At 37.8% G+C, this 23,289-nt stretch overlaps 1 long non-coding RNA gene across 1 annotated transcript in view; it reads left to right on the top strand.

Moving 5' to 3' along the window:
* Window positions 1-9,441: 9,441 nt before the first annotated feature.
* Window positions 9,442-23,289, top strand: part of LOC118647832 — a 114,143-nt gene continuing 100,295 nt past the window's right edge. Inside the window, exon 1 of the long non-coding RNA XR_004964967.1 lies at window positions 9,442-10,275. This is a non-coding gene — a long non-coding RNA (uncharacterized LOC118647832). The remainder of the gene's footprint in view (window positions 10,276-23,289) is intronic.

Raw genomic sequence — 23,289 nt, forward strand, 5'->3', positions numbered from 1 at the left:
ACTTTACTCTGGAGTACATTAACCCTTCATAAAGAGGCCTCTCATTTTTTAATTTGAAATAAAAGTCTCCGTAAAATAATATCAAAAGAAGTCGTTGTATATATTTATTGATAATTTTCAACTCCTAGATCTTGATTTCAAGCACGGAATTGAAATTCCACTAAAGTACAGTCCACTCGAAATTAAAGAAAGAATAAAGTTTGACTTCTTATTTGCATACTTTGAGGTTTAATTCGCGGGGCGATCTTGATCTTTCAGCTTGTCACAAGAGCTATTCACGTCTCACAACATTAGCGAGACTATCGGCGGCTCATTCAAAGACGAAATCTCCGCGCTTTCAGTCTTCTCTCTCTCTGTTCGTTCCTATTCAGAAAGGATTCCTATTAATGACGGTTAATTTATTCCGCGAGCCCGGTTTTCACGGCAAACAGTACTCGGGCAATACTCGAGTCCGCACGCAAAGTAGCCAGATCCATTTTCGGCAAAGAGGTTTTCGTCGCATTCGAGATGGGCTTAATGCGGATATGAGCGGGTAAACGACGCGAAGGTATTCGTCGTTATAGCGAACGGTACGGACCAAGCAAACCGCAACCTCGTAACTTCATTTGCCGCCCCCCTCCCCCCTCCCCCGCCGTAATACCGTGGCAACCGTTGTAACTCCTGCAGTCCGTGATGGCCGAATATATTCGCGCCCGCACGTATCTTAAGCTGGTTTAGAGAGGTAGCTAAGCCATTCGTGCATTGTTCCTGTTGATGGTTTATTGATATTACCCGGGCGAGATTATGTAGAGGGGGGGTGAGGGTGGGGGGGGGGAGGATTAAGAAGCGGAGGATTCAACGTGTTAATCGGACACTCGTGAAATTAGTTCTCGTTAACAGCTCACCGGATCGGGTTGACTGAAAGTAAGACTAAAGGCAAGAGTTTGCGAGGATCGCACGAGCAATCTAGTAAAATGTATAACCTAATGCAGGCAACGGCCACGGTAGCGACCGTCTCCGGGCGTTTGTTGGCAAACTCTATATATTAATCCTGAAAATTGCCAGTGACGCAAAGAGGTAGCGATCCATCTCCTAGGAGTTAAATTTCGATAACGCGAGGAGATTTCAGATTACTTTATCCGGATTCCAAGCATCTGCTCGGAATTAGGGCACGTTCGGGCACGGGGCTGAAGCGTGATTTATTTCTCGGTCCAGGATTCTTCTGGAGAGTGTCGTTCTGTCCGCGTTACGTTGCTGCTCGCGACAACGCGTTTAAAGGGGACATATTTTGCAGAAACCTCTCTACTTGAGGCTGACCGTCTTTCTAAGATGGAAAGATATCGTCAGTCTGATCTCCCAGAATTGATACGTATCTTGTACAAATTTGCCCGTAACATATCTCTTATATAAGATTGTCCCCCTTTCTGTTTTCAGAATCCAACATTTGTCTGCGAAAAAAATGTGCAAGTTTTACATTTATTTTGATAAACCGAACAATTTATTTCGTTCGCGAATAATGTTCTCTATAAAAAATTTGTTTTTTTTTCAACATTTTGATTAACTATCGCTTATTTATATAACTACTTGATTTTGAAAGAAATTGAATGCACGCTAGAATAAAAGAGACAAAAAATATTATCAGAAAGGCGTTCCATTGAAAATTATTTCAAGCATTTAAATGACCAATTGTGTTTAAGAGACATCAAATATCTTCCTAAAAATTAATTCGAGCTAATTATGCTGTAAAAATATTAATTTTTGTGATATTTAATAATTAATAATTAAAATAATTGTGCGAAAAACATTAATCTTAATAATTTAATCTTTTTTTAATAACAAAAACACACTGACAAAAAAAATTGTTCTTAACTGATTCAATTAATTAAAAAATAAAAGTTGTTACGTAATAAATATATATTCTATGCAAAGTGGGAGAACTAAATCTATGTTTTTCTAAAGAAAGAAAGGGACATACTGCGAAGATGAGACAGGTACTAAGTTAAGAATAAAGTAATACGATAGCTCGCTACCGCGCAATCAAACTGTTTGTGCAACGAAACACTACTCTCGCGCTATGAAGCCAAAAGATACACTTTCCATGTGTCGGAGAATTTATACTCAAACTTGAGCTCGTTCCTATCCTATCTGCTCCCGTGTTGCGCTGTTCGTTTACAGTTTCCAGTCGGACACTAAATCTATCCGCACAGTTGAATTCCGCTGGGCGCATGAAGACTAGTTTGTTACGAATTCTGTGCAATTGTAGCGAGATGCTATCACAGTGTTCTTCGAAGAAATAATTTAATCCTTGCGCTACTATCGTGAATAAAATGTAATTAAATTATAACGAAATAAAATAAAAATAACATTGAATTTTCATTCTGTTTATAAAAGCAATTTCGAGAGATTTTAAACATGGAAAAGCAACAAAATCTAGGAATTAAAAAAAAAGAGAAGCAATTGCTGCAGTCACGCATTTTAACGCTAAATCAAATAAGAGAGATAAATTGATTGAGTTTGTTGCCAAAAATATATTTACTTACTTTCATTGAATCATTTGGTTACGAGAAAAAAAGGACTGTATGTACACGTCTATCTATTATTATCAAACGTGTAATAATATTATATGAGAGTGCGCAACGTAGAAGCAACAGGAACGAGATGTCATCCATTTTTGCCGTTTTTGAAAATAAATTTTTGATGAAAACGTATTAAAATCCCGGGTGGTCAGTCAGCGATCGCGCGAATACTTCGATTGCCGCAGCTTTCTGTCCGTTTCCATCCCACGCGCCCACGCTGCTCCATGAAAAATCCTTTGAAACAATCGGCGCGTAAAAAAAATCCGCGGCAGCTCTCCCAATGGCTCGTGAAAACGAAGTGACCGTACGACCGAGTAGTCATCCAAACGGGTTGAAAAAAATGTCAAAAGAACTGAAAAAATCCCTTTAAATGAAGAGATTTGCCATCGTCGCATTTGGTGTCGAGCGCATTATTCAATACCGTATTATCGTTTCATTCGCATCACCATCTTGCGAAAGGGGGGAACAAGAGGAAATAAACGGTGCGAAATCCGATTTGGAGTATATAGTTAAAAATAATCCGATAACACGGATAATGACGGATTGTAAACATATCACGACGATACCTAAACCGACCGGCGCGATTATAATCGGCGCGCGTGTGGCACGACCATTATAAACGTAAAGTCGGCCGTTTCGTCAACCAAACCCCGCAATATTCCTAAACATATTTGCTGTGTACACGCACGGTGGCATCGATTACGTTACGATCGCCAGAAAGGTCGACGAGCGAGAGGGAAGAGGGGCTGGGATGCACTTTCATTAATTCGGCATCGGCCTCGTTAATTACGCCGTAATAAGCGGCGACGGTGAAACGAAATGTAGACAATCAATTTATTCTGACCGACGCTCCGCCGTTTACTGTGTCCGAAGGATCGTTACCGTTAACGTATAGCATGGATAACAGGCCCGTTTCACTGAATACCGATGCACGTGCAAACGGCATACGCACGTGTGTCTCGTATTATTGGGATATCATTGATTAAGTAGACACCGCGTTAGACGACATTATGTTATCCTTTATGGTCTGCACTGAGAAAATTTATTATTCTTTTAAACGATAAAAAGCAACGAAACTTTGTCTATTCTTAGGATTAGCATTCGTGAATTCTTAGTAAGTTAACGAAAAAGCGTATCAAAATATTTTGTGCGTATTGACGCTTCTATACTAAGAAAAAATATGATATTTGCGACTATCTATCTATCTATCTATCTATATATATATATATATATATATATATATATATATATATATAAAATATATATAATAACAATAAATTACTATGAAAATTATATTCCCGACTATAATTATTTTACTATGTAATTATATACATATAGATATAAAATTGTGTGTGTGTAATATATTGGTAATACTAAAACCATATACTTATATAATGATTATTTTGGCAACTATATTAAAATCTTTATTTGGCATTAATGGCAACCATATCATAAATTGCATAAATCAATATTATGAGAACATAAATAAATTTAAACAAACTGTAATTATATTGTTAAATAACTATAAAAAAATAATTGGATTGGAAAAATAAATGGAGTTAAAAATGACTATAAATTATAGTAATATTATGATTACTGCGACTATTTTTTTTTTCTTTCGGTGTAACTTCGTTTTTCGAGATAAAAGAGCAGCGTGACGTTTTGCGTTTATCTGAATATCCTTATTATTTGTAGACAATTTAAAAGTGTCTGACAAGTGCGAAAGTCTCTAAATCCGATCTGCAGTATTTGTGCATACGCGAATTGCCGCGCATTGTGTGCGTTCTAAAAAGATACGACACAATTAATCACCGAGCGCTCGAAAAAGTCGCGGATGCAAAATTAAAATTCCGTAATCCGCCAACGTCGTTCGCGTTGACGACTGTGCATTAGGTGGTTACGCGAGTATACCTGTCGCGCGTTGCGAGCTGCAACAAGCACGCGTTGCAATTTATGCAATTGTGTTCTACCCTCCTCGGTCTCTGCCATTGAACGCGAGAGCTTTAAATTTCAAACGGTTTAACTCCGAGGAAACGGAAAAAAGGGAAGGAAAAAAGGTGCACGACGCAGCTTAGCATAAAAAAATAAATAAATAAATTTAACCGCAATCGTTTCCGCCGAGCTTTTATGATTCTAATTACCATATTGACATTACGTGCGATCACGTAATATCGGAAAGAAATGGCGCGCCTGCATTGGCCGTTACGATACGGTTATATCGCGGGAGAAACGATACATTACGTTTAGACTGGACGAGATTAATGCCCGCCACCACAATAGAATGCAAAATTTACTATTCGCGCCAAAGTATCGTCGAACTCGGTATAATTTGCATTCGGCCGTTGCTAGATCCTGCCGCGATACCGAGGCCAAAAAATGCAAGTGCCGCGACATTAGTTTTCATTTTCTCGCAAAAAGCGGGATTGCAGATAACGCACTCTGTATGTGTACGTGTGCGTGTGTATGTGTGTATGCTCTTCAATTAAATGGCGGCGTATAACAATGCATCGGATACGTCCGGGAAAAACCTTTTATCCGCATTAGAATTGCGTGGGAACGTTTTGAAGAGGGAGAAGAGAGAAAAAAAGGTAGGAAAGACCTCACGGATGCGTGATGACGCCAAAAAGTGTCTTCACTCCTCAATTAATTTTGGCACCGCGCCTCTCCAGGAATGTCAAAAAAAAAAACAAAAACGCAATCGTTAATTTCATTTGAAAATACGACGAGACGTATAAAAAATAATTCACCCTTCCTTCTGTGCCACTCGCCTCTTGCCGTCCGCCTCGGCATGATATTTTACGAGACGCGTTCGTCGTATACCTCTCTCAGCTGCACATATTTATCGTTGTAAACGTCCTTAACCTTTACCCGGACAGCCTATTTCCCAAATTTGAACGCGTTCGCGTCGGCTCCTTCTAGAAACGGTCGTACCGCAAAAGATTATTGCACGTACGTCGACATATTTTCTTACTACAAAATTGTGGAACCGATATATATGCGAGATATGTTCATGGGACGAGTACTATTTTCTATTTTGCGAAAACTACCGCGGACAAAGTTGTATCGTATTTTAATAAAAAATCCTAACGAACATGTATCCAGCAATAAGAATAAAAAAAATTTCAATGTTTCCAAAACTTTTCGAGAACTTTCCGCATGGTACATTCACTTTTACGTTTTCTCATGCCCGCTATTATTAAATTCTGAACTACTTTTCCGCATTACACGCGACACGGAGCAATGGTACATTCATAGATTTTTTAACGTAGAATTCATGTTACGTGAATAAAATTTGCATTTATATTACTATACACGTAGTTCTTTATTAATATAAACGCAATTTTATGAATTACGTTTACCTTGAAGCCTGACAGAATAGAAAGTAGTATTTCCATTTTCCTATATTTGTTACTTTTTAAACAATATACTCCAAGAAAAATATGTGTGATATTTGCGACTGTAATTGTATAATAAAATACTTATAGTCAAAAATATTATTTTTATAAAATTATTATACTATAATATTGGTAATAATAACTATCTGCTTACAGTCTATATTGATATGATTGTTTCATGGTTCACAATTTATTATATTGAAATCTCTATTTTAATTATGGCAACCATATCGTAGGTTGTACGGGCCAATATTATGATTATGAAAACTTTAATATAGTTTAAACAAACTCTAGTTTATATTGTTGAATAACTATAGAAATATGGTCGGTCCAAAAATAATTATAAATTATAGTGATGGCTACTGCAACTTTTTTTTTCTCCGCATCGTCGGTTGCGGAATCGGCCGAAAGCCACGGAAAGATTAAACGTAATACACCCCCGATGCAAAGTTCGGCGTTGGGATCCCTTTCGCGCTCCTCAATTAATTACCGAGCGGGGAATCGAAAATGCAGAAAGCCAGATCGTTTGCTCGGCTTCATCCGTCAAACGTTCCGAAAGTTTTATTATCAGGACCGTAGTTAATGCAGTTTAAACCTCGCCCGCACCAGCACACCAGGGTGCCGCGAAAGTTTCACCATCAAGCTAACTATTACAAGCTAGAAAACGAGATCCTCCGAGGAGCCGCCGCTCGCGGTGGATAAGGTGGATGGAGGGCGCAGGAGGGAGCGGGGGGGGGGAGGGAAGGGGGAAGAAAGCACCGTCGTTGTTGATTCCCTTTACTTAGGAGGAGGACTTTTATCACACCCGCGACGACTCGAATCGCGAACAATTATATTAAAGCCCTCGTTTACGGACGTGCAATTTGCGCGGACGGGAGAGAAAAGGGGGATTTGCGCTTCGTAGATTTACTAAAACGGGCTCGTCTTGCTTACGCGTTCAACGACGACGTTCCGGTAGAACGGAGATTACTTTCCGTTTGTGCTTAAGTCAAGAAAGCAGGCGGATATACCGCGATTCTTATCTACCTACGGCGCGGCGCCGATATTTGTGTCGCCGCGAGATGCGCCCCTAAATCAATATCGCATTACCAGGCGAATGCTATACGCTGAAATGGTAATATCACGGTACGTCAATCAAATTACTTGTGGATCGCGTTACGCGAGCCAATCGAGCGGAGACTGCACATAGCATCGAAATTATCGCGTCGCCGCCCGCGGATTTATCGAAATTTTGTTGCGCCGGCTTTGTTGCTGCGCTTTATTAATTCTGTTTTCGATGCCGGCTGAAGCGTGCCGAGCTGGCTTGCGAGTGCCGGAATTACGCTTCCTTGTTTATTTTTTTGCGCTTTGTGAATCGCTGGTTATTTCTATTAAAATCATGATGGAAATGAAAATCAAACAGGCGAAAAGCTGAAACCAGATACGTGTGCGTAGGCAGTTAGTAAATTTCCTCGCCTACGTAAACTCTTCCAGCGAATTGCTGGTCCAGTGATAATTGTATTGTAATTCATAGCAGAATCTGACTTTTAAAGCAAAACTCGATTTCATCTCGGCAGCAAGAGAGCTACAGGGAGAAACTACATGTTGTTTAGTTTAGTTCTCCCATGTCTTGTTACTATTTATACCGATTGTGGGAAAAAATAGAGTAGTAACCATAATATCACTATAATTTATAGTCATTTCTTAATTTAATTATATTTTTATAGTGTTATTCAACAATAGATAAATTATTTTACTATGTAATTATAGTTGCAAATATCATACATTTTTTTCTCGGTGTAAGTCAATATCGTGTATGTGTACATACATTAAAAGATAATGATACACTGAGAAAAACTTCCAATGGATTTACCAATTAAATAGTGTATCAAATTGTTAATTTTATTACCGATGAAACTCTAGATATCCGATTATAATTATCCGAATGAAAAATGGACATGTCTGATTCAATTTCTCATCGAATATATAATTTTCATTAAATATACCCATTTGTTATTATAACCTTGGATTACTCGATTAAATATCAATGGATATTTTTCTTAGTGTACGACTATAAAAAGAAATTCACTGTATATATATATATATATATATATATATATATATATCAATCGTGATTAAGAGTTTTAATTATTCTATTCGCGCGCTGACTAATTTACACAATTACGAGATTTTTTGCCACATGTACACTTAAACTTAAGAGATGTGAACATAAAAATTTATTTCCAAAAAAATCAATCCAAATATCTACACTGAGAAAAAAATATATGATATTTGCAACTTCATAGTAAAATGATTATAGCCAGTATATCATTTTTGTAGTAATTATTATTATAATATTAGTAATAATAATCATACGCTTATAATGATACTGATAATGATTATTTTATAGTATAATTTACTATAATATAATATTAATTTATGATTATGAGAACTTTAATATATGTATAATAGTTTAAGCTCTAATTTATATTATTGAATAGGTATAAAAATATGATCGGGTCTAAAAATAACTATAAATTATAGTGATATTATGGTTACTGCAATTATTTTCTTTCTCGCTGTATATAACATAAATGAATATCAGGCGGACGAGAATATGCAAAGGTTACTTATATCGCATCAACTGTCAGGAGGTAACATGTCGAGCCAACTCAACTTAATCATCAAGTAAATAAGCTTAGCGTTTAGCGCGTGAACTTGACGCCAACTTTACTTAATAAATTAGAGCCTGTGTTCCAGATACGAGGCGTGAAGTTTCCACGTGAGACACCCCTCGAGTAGTCACTCACTTCGTCAAAGACAGTAAGCAGATTTACGATTGGACGAAGGACCGCTCCTCGTAAACAAGGAGCCATATGCGACGGCGCGGCGCGCGCAACAATTCCATCCGGTCGTCGTTTAACGGACGTCTGTGGCGCGCCGAAATTGTAGCCCCGAACATCATCGACGTAACGCCCGTCTCATCACCGGCGAGGGACAAGATCGTAGAGTGCAACAAGACCGAGTTACGCGATGAACCTCCCTCCATATCTCTCCTTGATCCACTCCTTGGATTTTTACTTTCACCGGCGTCGCTCTCCTCGCATGCACGCATCCTCGAGCGGCGATTTATCGCACGCGTGTTTACCTCCGAAGCGTCCACACCCTCACTAACACACACGCGGACGCAGGCGCGCGCGTGAACGCGTGTCTGCGCACGGCCGTGTGTCGCCAACCGCGCTCTCACGTGTGGACACGCGGCGCACGCACATCCACCCATTCAACCGACCGCCCGTCCACCCGTCCGTGCACGCTTCCACGATTTTCGAGTGGTGGAACGTACACACACACGCGCGCACACACACGCACACACACACACACACACACACACACACACACACACACACACACACACACACACACACACACACACACACACACACACACACACACACACACACACACACATATATATACGAGGCAACGCAGAGATACGGCGAGGGTAGATTTCCTGCGGGCATGCGTACAACTCACGGAATGACGGTAGGGTGGAAATCGCGGAGGTTCGAGGGTACGAACGAGGGTGACACCCTGCAGTCTGACGCGGGACTTCGACCCCCGTGCTTCGACGGGGATCAAGTGGCAACACTCTCGAACCCTCGGATCCGCAAACGCCGGAGAACAGCGGCCGCTCGTGGGATTCGGTGCGCGAGTTCGCGTCGAGAGATTCAGGAGAACGGATGCGGATAACCCTTGATTACCCTTCTCGATGATTAGGACGAGGACAGGACTGGAGGGGACTATTTCGAAAGAGGAAAACGACGGTGCCTCTGCGAACAATTTCATTTCCGCGAGCTAGGAAGCTCACGTGTGTAACGCGATTTTTCGCGCGGCAAGAAGAATAGTCTACGAATTGGCTTCGGCGGTTGAAATACGGTTCCATTTCCCTTTTCTCGCTTTACGATCTCTCCGAGTTATCGGATTCAACAAGAGAGAAAGAGAGAGAGAGATGCTAACTAAAGAAAATAAAAAACCGAGGCAACGCTGGAAAAGTCATCGTATTTCTTTCCGTTCGATTACGAGGTGTACGAAGTTCCATTTGCGGAGGAGCGCATCGGAGCGGAAAGTCCTGCCGATCGCACGCATCGAGGGGGTTTTGTCAAAATACAAATTGGAGTACGTTGATCTCGGAAAGTGATCATCGCGTCTGTCGCGAGTGTTTCATTAATTAACTTAACATGGGAACCGAAGCGGGGGAGGCAGGAGGCCGATACAGGAATGTCGCGGAAGGAGGAGCCGGCGCACGACGGGCGGGGGGAGGGGAGGGGAAGGCGGAGTCAGTCACGGTAAGTCGATTACTTCGTGGTCGATGATCAAACGTCGCTTTCATTAGCCACGGTCTCGGTTGCTGCGGTTAAACATTCCCGACACTCTCGTCGACCAACCTTGAATCAAAGATTCCATTACACGGCAGAATTAAACGCCCGTTGACGCGCGAGTTTGCTTTTTATCTTTCAGCCATCTACTAACGCCGTGCCATGTAAGCGGATGTAAACGTGTCTCGGAACTTCTGAACTCCGGATTATTAAGCTTCGGATGATTTGGAATGAGATTTCAGAACGTTCGAAAAAAATTGCTTTCTTAATTTTATTTATATCTATTTATCTTAAGAGCGAGAGAGAGAGAGAGAGAGGGGGGGGGGAATCGGGTTGCGTCGCAAAAACCTCCCTCGCGTCGCCAACCATTCTTGGAATTCTGCATTTTGCATCCAACGCGCAATATCGCGCCAGAAACGCCGCAACAACCGGCGTAATACAGCGTAATCGGTCATCAAAGCCCAGAACCCTCAAAGCAAGACGAAAGACGTCGCCACGTCGTTTCATACTATTGATTTAACGCGTAACTTTGCGCAGTTTCCCAAGGATTGCAACCGTGAGATCGCTTGATCGTTCGCCGTCCTGAATACCTCGGCAAATACAGTCGGCGGCGACAGTCAAACGCCGGTCGAGGAATCCGGTCGACTCACCGACGCCGCCCGCCGTCGGCGTCGCGGCGACTCATATCGACTTTCACCGTAGAGAAAGAAAGTCGCGTCCTTTCTCTATATATCTACAACTTCCTTTCTATCTCACCCGCCGGCACTTTATTCGGGATCAAAGCCTTCTATCTCCGACGATTGCGAGCGCTGGGGGCGGGTGTAACTTTACGTCTCACCGAGCTTTCACCGTAGTACAGCACCGAGTCCCAAACGTAATTTCGGTCGTCTTATAGCGCACGAAACTGTATCTCGATCCGTATTACGTAACGAGTCTTAATGCGCCGTAACTTGCGACTAACGCGCATAGGATTCCAGCGAGGATTTATGGAAGCTGGAACTTCAAGCTAATTTGTAACATTACGTGTGAGTACGAGTTACGTGTGCTCGTCTAGCTAGCTAATCTTGATTTGCGCGTCCAGATTATTCTTTTTACACGTTGAGATAAATTCTAGCTAAATTTACGACGGAATAATTACCGCTTTGTAAAGTTCGAGAAACAATAACGTTATATAATGCGAAATACGGGTAACGCAAAAGTACGGGACAGCTCGCTGTAACACCGTGACACGTTCGTAACTTTGACCTAACTTTACGCGGAACAGTGTGAATTCAAAGAAAAATTTTTTGTCCACGCCGAGGATATAAAAATCTTATAATATATATTTCTTTGCAAAGAAATGCGTTTATTTGTTTTAATCTGTTGTTAAAAATATAAACTTGATATAAATAACAAAAGTCAACATACCAGCTGTGTCTCAGAAAAAGGGAAAACAAATTGAATATTTATTGCAAACTGAAATGTATATTATTAAATATTGGTCGGATGTGGTGGAGATAATATATCATAATAATCATTTGTATCAAATGAGAAAGTAATCTGTTACGATCTGTTGATAGTATAATATGCATCATAAATAATAACAAATTATTTTCTAATAAACATTGTTAAAATAATATACAAGCGTTTATCGATCGTAATTGCAACAAGGAATAGACTTTTTGTTAAACATACAAATGTGTTATGTAATAACTTCTAATAGAACCCCACATCCAACTAACAAGAGCCACAACTTCGCAGGCGATAGTTTGGCGAAATTTGTGACTGTTACGAGGTTGTACAAGCCGCTCGGTCAAAAGCTTAATTTGATTCTCGCGGCTCGAGGAGCCGTGTTCCCCGTGAGATGCGCCTCCCTTTGCCCTCTCATCGATCGATTCACGGAGAGAATGTCTTCGTCGGCTCTTTGTCGTCGTCTCGTCCATCTTCCAGCGGCGAAGCGCTCGCGGAAGCGCTTTCTCGCGCCATCGAATTTCGAGGACTACGATTTACGACAGTAATTCCGATCGCTCCGTGCGCGTCGCGTAATAACTTCGCATCTTGATGTAATATCGCAGGCGAACAGTTTCATCTTGAGATTTGTAAAACCGTTGTCAGTTATCTGTCTGTGCGGACACGTTTCACAATTCGCGATTTTATCAAAGTTATCTTACATCTCTCTTTATTTGATTTATCCTAAGTCTTTTCTCTTTTACTTTTCAACAGTCGTGCTAACAATTTAAAAAATATTTTTAAAAATCATTTATCTGCTGAAATTATAATTCGACAAAAGTAGAACTTCTGCACGTTTCCTCTTCAATTAATAATTAATCTTTAAACATCTTCAACAATTTAAATTTCTCGAAATAAGTTTTTCTTTCGTTCTCTGATTTCTGCAATTCTTCGTTACAGAAGTGTATGATTAATTGCGACGCGTTAACGCTTATGACCGATTCTATGAAGTGTTTTTCGTTAAGGACTTGATATCACAACCTTTCGATCTGCCTGGCAAAGTAGCTGGGGATGCGACTTTACGCCTCAACGAGCTTCCAGCCCCGACGAAAATCGTCAAGCACAATTTCACTTGATGAAAGTCGCCGCTAAATGCGTGACAGGAGGTAATTTTTAACGTGAGGAAGCCATTACAACGAGCGATTTTGTTCCGTAACGTAAAGTCCCCGTCTGACGGAGATACTATTTCGTTAAAAATTTCATTTGTGCAGAGCGAAACGGTTTGAAGATATTTTACATATACAAAGTGACAAAATAATTTTTAAAAATTTTTGAAAATATTAATTAAGAAATACGAATTTGAATTTCAAATATTATACATTGAATGCTCAGAGATTGAGCATTTTTGTCAACATTTTATATTTGCAATAATGTTTATATACAATAATTACACAACCACACATAAATGAAAAAGTTGTTTGATCTGTATACCAGACACATATATTCCTATGAATTTTGACCTGCTGAATCCAAATCTGAGGTCAAAATTGATAAATTGGTTCGCTGTTCCAAACTTTAAAAAAAAATGAAAAATTGGAAAGAACACTTTTGCTGATGTACGATTCAGGATGTTTTTTTATGTATTTTGACCCGTTGAGTTCAAAATCGAGGTCAGAATTAGTCCAGCAGGTCTAAGGTTGCTTCTGATCTAAAAAGGACTACTTAAAATTCTGAGAAATTGATAGTTTTCCTACACATATCTTTAGCTTACATTACGATTCAGGACATATTTCTTTATGTATTTTGACACGCTGATTTCAAGTTTGTGGTCAGAATTATTTTATCAAGTTTAAGTTTAATTATTAATTTTATAAATGGCTCGAAATCCCATAAAATGGAAAATGCGATAAAAATTCCATGAAACTATTGATTTCGTTAAAGTTAAAACATTGGCATATGAAAAACTTAACTTTTTTTTACTATTTATTCCGATTAGATTTGTCATACAGAAATAGCAATCTTCGAGATTAGAAGTGTAACTTGTCTCGATTTTGTAATATTTGTAATTTCAAAAACAAAGCACGTTTTACAACCTTCGATTTTTCGAGACAATAAGTTACATTTCTAATCTCGAACATTGTTATTTCTGTATATGACGAATCTAACCGGAATAAATGGCAAAAAATCAAGTTGCTCATATGCTAATGTTTCAAGCTTAACAAAATTTATAGTTTCATGGGATTTTCCCATTTCCCACTTAATGGGAATTTAAGCCATTTTTAAGGTTGATTAAATTTAAACTTAATGAACTAATTCTGACCACGAACTCGAACTCAATAGGCCAAAATACATAAATAAACATATCTTAAATCGTACATCGAAAATGTTCGTTTCGTAGATTTTTGAGCTTTTTTTGAGGTTAGCTTGGAACAACGAACCAATTTACCAATTCTGACCTCAGATTTGGATTCAGCAGGTCAAAATCCACAGAAATACATGTGTCTTGTATACAGGTCAAACTACTTTTTTTATTTTTGTGCGGTTGTGTTATTAATAAAAGCGGATATATTGCGTTAAGAACAATTTATTCGCAAAAATCTTTATAAAAATATATCACCATATAATATATTCATATTTATGAGTTCCTGTAATTTTCCTCTTTTAGCGCTAATATAAATAAACGACATATTGCCGCTTGAAAAATAACTATGTGTGTTTTTTAGCATAAAATATTACTTCCATAATAAAATTCTATCAATAAAAAAAATTAAACAACAAAAAAGATGATATAATTTATATATAAATAAGTCTGATAAAGACATAAAATTAGACCATATAGACTAATAAAAATTTCTCAAAATATATGTATGCGCTTTAGTATGCATCGTACACATCAAAAATATTTAATATTGTAAAACTGAAGTTAGAACGTTAATTACAATCGTCCACGAGTAGTTGCTATCTACTTCACTTCAGTCGCACAAATTTGGTTAGTTCACCGCAAAATGGTTAAATTTCTTGCTTAAAAGTCTCTCGTGCACATTTCCTTCCTACTTGGCTGTTAGGCAAAGGGTTGTTATCGTACCCTCTCGATCTACCCTGCAAAACTAGCTGCGGATGTAACTTCGCGCTTCATCGAACTTCCTCCAAAGGGCACAAATCCCCGACGTAATTTCAGCCGGAAACGACCACATCTTAATACGTATTATATAGTGACTTTTAACGCTAGCGAAACGTACAACCACGACAGAAAGTTTTAGTCAATATGTAAAGTGGCACCGGTACAGGAAACTACGATCTGTACAACCAAGAAGTTAAATTGAACTACATCACACTACATTATAGAAAGAATTGCTTGTTTTTCGACTTTTAGATTCAACACTTAAGTTAATTTTAAATTTAAAAAAATACGTTAGGTTCGTATTTTGATTTCGTCAGATTGAATACATCTAGATTGATTATTATGAATTCGTATCTTTAATTAGAAATTATCTGATATTACATTTGATCGGAATATATTTGCAAAATATGCTAATTATTTTTAAATTTTCGTTTTCTTTTGCAGTGTTCTCTGTAAAGAATTCAAACTTTAGTAATTAATAAAACTTTTTTTTGTTCAATTTCGACGTTACGTACTCAAAACGTTTTTCGATGTATTTTTGTGTGAAAAACTGGTTAATAAATTAATACGAGAATTGGGAGAAAAACGTGACTAATAAATTTGAAAAATTCCGCATGTTTTCCATATTTTATAGCAATAAAATGAAAGCAATAAAAGCGATAAAACTCTTGAAATTACGTATAGCTCTAATTAGGATCGTACAGTTGGAAGGTATATATAGAGCCAGTGTGTAAATAACGAATGAGTAATTTAACATGGTCGAAGCAAGTACTAACCGTTTAAAATGTCGAATTTAACTTGCACATTATAAACATTCACAAATATTTTCCATTATAGTATCCGCGTCAGTTAACTGCGGTGTTCTAATTCACGTATCCGTGTAATTTTGCTTTTATCGTTGTTTTTCTTTAAAGTTTCCCTTGTTTTATTCAATATACAGTATAAGATGCATTTGCATGTACAAGGACAGAGACTTGATCCAACTTAGTACTTCAACAAAGTCAGTTTGACGTATAACGACGTATAACGACAGAAACATGAGAGATGAGACGAGAATTGAAATTTCGAATGTTTCGGTAGCTTGAGTACAAAATTTTAGAAGCGCCTTTAAATCTTGTATTGTTATGAAATAAGAATGGAAGAGGGCTATCATATACATATTTTCCTTAATATATATAAAAATATTTATACTGTGAATGTCAACTATGTTTATGCAAAATATTGTACTTTATCCACTTAAAAAATGCATAACGGAAATAATGGATCAAGAACTTAAAATTATTCCTTGGAAATTGGACGTAATGCGACTGACTTCACAAAGCTATTATTCAGGAATAAGAACTCCACCAAGTACAAACTTCGTCCACACAATACTTCTTAAGAAGCGTCACGAAAATTTATTCCTCAAAATCCACAGCTAGTAGACTATACGACGACTGATCCCAGCAGTTTAATATAGATAGTTGGCCCACTTTTTATCATCGTTCAAGACTTGGTGCGCGTGGCGGATCAAAGGTTGCGATAAGAACGAAGTTTTCGTGACTTCTTGTTTGTGTAATTTATATATTCGTATATGTTCGCGCAATTTTACTCGCGAAACTTTTTACGGAAGCAGCACGGAAGGGCAAGATGCGCCAGAGCCCGGAATGCAGTTAATTGAGGGAGGGACGGAGGATTCCGCATAATTTCTTTTCATCTATCACACACCGGGCTCGTAAGCAAATACTCCGTGAGTCTTCAAGCTAAAAGTTGTTAATTTGAAACGTAATTAGCGTTTACCTTGTTACAAGTCGATTATACCGCCTTCTATATTTCGCCAGTATCCGCAAGAACTTCCAAATATTATATTGATTTCAGTTAGAGAACTCGGACGCTCCGTAAGAAAATATTTTGATAGCACAATTCGTTTCAAATTAGCAATGTAAACTAGAACATTTTACATTGTAGAGAGGAATTTCTTGCAATCACAGCTTCAAGAGAAATTGCGCGTCTCTTCGAGGAAAGCAGAGCCGCATCTTTTCTAAACCTTTGCACAATACGGAGTGCGAAGGGTTAAAAAGATGCAGTTCTCCTGCGTTATCATATTTCTCCACGGATATTATTTGTTGCACGGGCCGCGTGTGTACGACGCGGTCCCATAAAATACGTGTGACATGCTAAAATAACGACTGCACTCTTGCAAGTCATTGTATGAGCGCTTATGTATGACCGGCTGACGCGAATACTTTTTGTCCGCGGATGTTTTATATGTTGTGCTCATTGCACACATCCCTATCAAGCGACGGATTCATACGAGTCGTTAAATGGCAACTTGCGCTCATAAAAAGGAACAGCATGCCCATTTTATATCGTGTATCCTTATTTCCGTGGTATTTCCGAAAACTTTGTAAAAACAAATAAATTCCCAGCAAATTTTTTTTCGTAAAAAAGAATCTTCTCTTAAGTCTATACTAAAGGACTACTGTTAAGAAAAGCAATATTTGCAAATGTTGTGTACATTAAATATCCATAAAAGTATACAACTTTTAAGTTTTCAAATCTAAATATCTAAATCTATTATCTGACGAATATTTAGTTTTAGATATTAATTTCGTCAAAAATATAATTTGAATATATGGTATATTCTCTGCGTAGAGTTCTCTTGCAACAAAAAAAGATTAATAGAATTTCGAATCTCTATTCTACATAAACAAGGAATAGCACTTGTCGTTTATTTTTGGCATTTTGAATTCTAAGTATTTTTAGCAGGTCAATGAGATGCAGAAAGGGATCGATGCATCAAAATCAACGATGAGATAATTGCGGCGAATTCATTGTAACTAACGCACGGAGATGGACGAACGAGCGACGCTGTCGAATCGCACTTGACCCGCGAAATCTGATTTTCGCAAATTCGCTCTGTAGTACCTACCAGACATGGAGATACCTGACATGGAAGAACCCACGAAATTCGATTTTCGGGATTTGTGTACAGGTCATCCGAGCTAAAAGCGTGAGCTGCCGAGTTAGCGAATAAGCGCTCGAAAGGAAAGGAAATTGGGACGGACATCTCTCAATGTGAATTCTACCTATCATCCCTAGACAAAAACAAATATGTATTTGCTGAAACCGCGGTGTTACAGATCCTTCCAAACCAATAACTTAAAGCACATAATAAACTGTTAGAGAAATTGCACAAATATCTTGTCAACAACAGGAAATTTAATTATTAGTCAGTTTGGCACTAGGCATATAATTTGCAGTTAAATAATTATATGTAAATACAAATATTACTTAATAAGAAATTTTAAAAATACTGTTTTTAAAATATACTATATAACTAATAGTATTACATTTAATATAATACTTAAAATACGTGTAAATATTAATATTTACGCGTATATATGTGTTAAATAATATAAAATAATATAAAATTATGTACATTATGTGTTACAGAGTTGTAAAATAATATAGACATTTAGTAATTACTTTAGTCAATGAGAATTCGACGCCTGAAAGGTGCCTGTTTTTTTAAATCAAAAAGTTATTGTTTAATCTAAAATGAATATCATACCTTGCCGAAAGTTCGCAACTCACTTTAAACTGTAATTTTCAGACTAACAGACATTGTAGCATAAACTATACATGACACACGTTGCAGCTACAGTTAATACCTTAAATTAAATACGAATTTGCTAGGAGTTCAATTATGTGAACTACTAAACGCTCTATGCCGACCTGTCGTACTCGTGTGCACACATCACTAAATCGCCGACTGTACGAAAGCATATTAATTTAGAGATCGACCGCATGATTCTGATCTAGCAATTACGCAGATTCATCTCATCATTCGTATATCGTGGCGCGGCGGCTCGCTTCGTCGACTCTCAGGAATCGTTAACCACTCCGAAACTACAAGTATATGCAAAATTCAGTAGAGCGCACTCCCTCAGTATTTTCTCTCCCCGTTCATTTTCTCTTTTCCACAGAAATTCTTGTCGAGACTCTCGAGGATGCTCGACTCTACCGCTGAAAAATAGACCAATTAAGGCAGAATGGGAATAGAAAGGATTGTATCTCATTAGCGTATAATATCCTTCAGAATTTACCGCGTTAATGAAGCACGGTTTCATTCGTAGTTTATGTTCGATTACGTTTATGATAGTCAACTTGTTGAGAGAGAGAGAGAGAGAGAGAGAGAGAGGGGGGGGGGGGTAGCAGACAAAGAACTTTTTAAGCGAATAATGATAATGAATAAGTCGCGATATAAATTTAAACTGACATAGAAATTAAAGTTAAAAATAACGTAGCTTTAGTAACCCTTCAGTGCAAAGTTTTCAGGAGTATTTTCCATCTAAAAAGTGCACAAAGGTATCAGGAAATATCATACCGCAATTACGAAGCAGAGGCGTAAATAAAAAGCAAATACAGCGATGCGGCTAGCAAAATCCAATCGACAGAGTCCCTTGTCAATTCCAATAATTCAGTTTGCTACCGCACATACTCTCATATGTATATCGTTCCACGATATGATTGCCAGAATTCACGTTGTATACTATACGTTAATATGTAACTGATACATAAATTTTGTCTTTAATATTGCGTTGGTGTGAATTCTACAAAATAATTTAAAAATATTGTACAGTACCAAATTTTACAGACAGTATTCAACAAAACTTAAGATATGTTACATAAAGATTTCGACGTGACACGTATAACAGGAATTATTCATAAAAGATCCTGTTGAAGCTAAGGTAAAAGGATATTTTGCAGGCTCACTGATATAATTACTTTCTTGTGATACCTATAGTCACAGTTTGATATCCGATATTGATCAGGTATACTCAAATATCTGATCTTCATATGATGTAAAATTATTAAAATTCCATTAATGTGTCAGATAAAATGAGAAATCACACCTACATCGTTATCCATTAATTAACATATTAATGCAATCAGAAACCTTTACGTGACTACACATTCGTTATAAAATAATATTAGCTTCTCTAGAGGAAGATTAAATAAAAATAGCCCTTATACATAATGAAGGATGCATATATAAACTTTTTTACAGTTATTTTTAATATAATAATGTAAAATTTTATTATCACTTATACATCTAAATTTCAATTTTGTTTTCTTCTCACTCTTAGTCTTACTTTTTTCTTCTTATAGTGTAATTTATCTTTTATTTCTATTTTTTGAACTACATATTTTACATATTATTCGCAAAACCATGTGTGTATATGTGTGTGTGTGTGTGTGTGTGTTTTAATCTGATTTGATTATCAAAACGTTATCAAGAACTTGACAATTCCCCATTTGTCTCAATATGTGCAAGTAACATGCATATGTATCAGGCTGTATCAAAGAATATTTTTTGTTCGGGAGAACTATCAAAAGTAAGGAACAGTTTAGAAGTGGCGCGAGCTCGCGCAATCGATCACGACGGTCTTAGCACTTTGGAGAATTAAATTCCGTCACACAGAAGCAGAGACGTACATAAGCGTCTCGTACGAATACTAAACTTTTCCTTCCTGTTCTGTGAGGCGAAAAGAAACTCGTCCTTGGTATCGACATCTTTCAACGATAAATCACCGTGGATACAAAGAACACTTAATGCGTTCCAGCATTTCAAACGCAATTTTATTCTCATTAATATGGACGGTTGTTTATAATCTTTTAAATAACACTGAATAAAAATTAGTGTGAAATACTGACAATTGTAAAATTTAAAAGCCAAGGCTTTTTATAATTTCAAATTTGTTTAAATTTAAAAAATCACCCTTGTAATAGTTGATTAAATCCAAAATTAAAATTGTTAGAATTTATAAAATTGATTAAAGTTTTTTAAAATTACTTACGATTAAAGATTGGAATTAATAGTATATTAGATTTTGCAATAGTAGCTACTATATTTGATAAATTCATCAAATTGATAAATTTTGCAAAAAAAATTATATTGACTTCTTGAAGAAGCAATAAGATTGAAAGAAAGTTGTAATCATTAATAGAAGATATATAGGTATCTCAAACAATTGGTAATTGCAGATAAACGATAAAAATAATTTGGCTCGTGGAATTTTTATGCGTGATTTATTACATTTTCTATTATCGACGATCTATCGCTGACAGCGAGATTTGATAAATGAAAGTGCCCACTTTAGAGCGTTAATTACCGGCACAATTACTCGGTACCGTTAATCAGATCACATCGCAAAAGGCGAGACGAAAATATAATTTTTCTTTGCGAACGATAATAAACGTGCATTAGTTAGGCAATTTGATACATTTCGCGCTAACAATTATTTAACCAAATTTTGTTAAAACCAGAATGTTTCTATAAAAGGTATGAGATAACAGACATTCGAATGTGTAAATTATCCCATTAAAAGTTAAACTTCATTGTACCATGTAATATTACCAACCGCCCTTTAAAAAATTTTTATTAAACGTAAAATTTACCTAGATAAAAATAAAATTAGAATTAAATTAGAAAATTAATTTGAAAAGATACTTAAATTTTGTCTCTAATTTTTCTTTTGCCGGATGTTTATAAAAAATACTAATTTTCGAACTTCATTCTACGTTATATGACATTTAATTATTTACATTTCTTTAAAATAATCCTGCGACAAATCGAGGAAAAATTCGTGTTTAAATGAGCACGTCGCATCATGAAATTCTCACGATTTGAATTTCTGTCCAATGGAAATCCTGTATTCCGCATGTTTCCTCGAATCTCCGTTTTGATACGACATCTCGTATACCTGTATGATTATGGTTTCTTTTTTTTCCCCCCAGAATACCGGATAGTCACATATAGGCAAATGGCAATTTCCTGTAGCGGTACGGCGTAACACGGCCAACCACTTTCAAGCGCACGTATTCAGAACGCAAAAAAGCCTTTCTGCCTTTCGTATGCACCTAATTTCGCGGACCACGATTCTGATCTGGTTCGTTGTAACGCTGTAATTACGTAACCGTGGCAAAGAATTTTCCTCGGGGCGTTCTCTCTCCCTGTTATATACCGCAGCGTAGAAAACTGTACGTGCGGGATTTAACAATTATCGTTGTAATATCACACTCGTAAAATACGTACGTGCGATAGCCTGCGAAACTGGGTCGTGAAAGAAGAAGCGTCGTGCGAGACGTGAAATCAATGTCGAATGGCGGGTTCTTCCCGCAAGCGTCGCTTTTGAATAGCGCGGAGGCCTCTCGATTATCGTAGAGATAAAACCTAGCCTTTCTTATGCAACCTCCTCTCACACACGCGATTCATCGAAATTCCTCGTAAATTTCTCGCATTCTCCCCTATGCGCTCGTTACGTTTTTTTTTTTCACCGTTACTTCGCGATTATGTATATAGCTTTTTCTTCGACGGATTATCGTCTAGCTACGGTATGCACGGTCACGTATCCGACGCAACAAGATCAACTGAAACGGGCTTGGAAAGAGCTTTGCAAGAGAAGCGCATAATGCTTTGAACAGAATGAGTTTTCGAGGAAACGTGCCGGAGTCGAAAGATCGAAACCGAGGGCTCGCTCGAAGAAATCAAATTAATACGTTTATCTCGCTTTAAATTTAACACGTGATTCTCGCGGATCTGGATTCGTGCGGATCGCCTGCGATCGCGAGGTAAAAGAGACTTCCTTCTCAAGTTGGTCGATTTTACAACCAAATAGTAGTTTCAACGCAGTATGTTGTAAAACGTTAACTATACGATCCCCGATAACCGCGTTTATCCGTGATTGTCACTTTGCTATGGTAGTCACGTTCGTATGCGGAACCACGTATAGCAATTTTGCATGGGGATTCGACGGAACAAGATCAACGAAAATGAGTTTCCAAAGCGCTTTATAGCGGAAAGTCGATGATGCTCGAACGAAGAATTCCGCGGAAAGGGAGAGGAGAGGAGAAGAGAGAGAGAGAGAGAGAGAGAGAGAGAGAGAGAGACAGAGAGAGAAGGGTGTGACAGAGGCGCGAAATCCAGTTTGAAACTAGCGACAAGAGCCGATAGCGATGCTGCAAAAGGAGATAGAGTTTTTATGTCGAAACGAGCATGGCGTCGCAGATACGAGCGGGAAGAAGTGGTATTTACCCACGGTAGGTGTACGAGCTGTAAATAACGATGGTTTCTTCCTCTTTGTATCGGCTCACTCCTTCCTCCTGCCCCTTCCCCTCCTTTCCACTCTCTTTCTTCTTTGTATCTTTTTTTGCTTACGTAGCACGCACACATCGCCAGAGATTATATTTCATTGGGTGAATGGGACGTTAAAAAAAGCGCGATAGAAAGGATTTTTATCACTTGACAATTATGACACCCTTTGCGAGGTTTCTTCGCGGGAGATACTAACCATACGTCTATGGTAACTAGCGGGCATATCTTTCCATAAAAAAAAAGACTCGGTACGCAAGGAAACAGTCAATATTTACTCGTGAGAGGGCCACTTGTA

This window comes from Monomorium pharaonis, chromosome 11 (genome assembly GCF_013373865.1).
Source record: "Monomorium pharaonis isolate MP-MQ-018 chromosome 11, ASM1337386v2, whole genome shotgun sequence".
In the NCBI taxonomy this organism is placed as follows: Eukaryota; Metazoa; Arthropoda; class Insecta; order Hymenoptera; family Formicidae; genus Monomorium; species Monomorium pharaonis.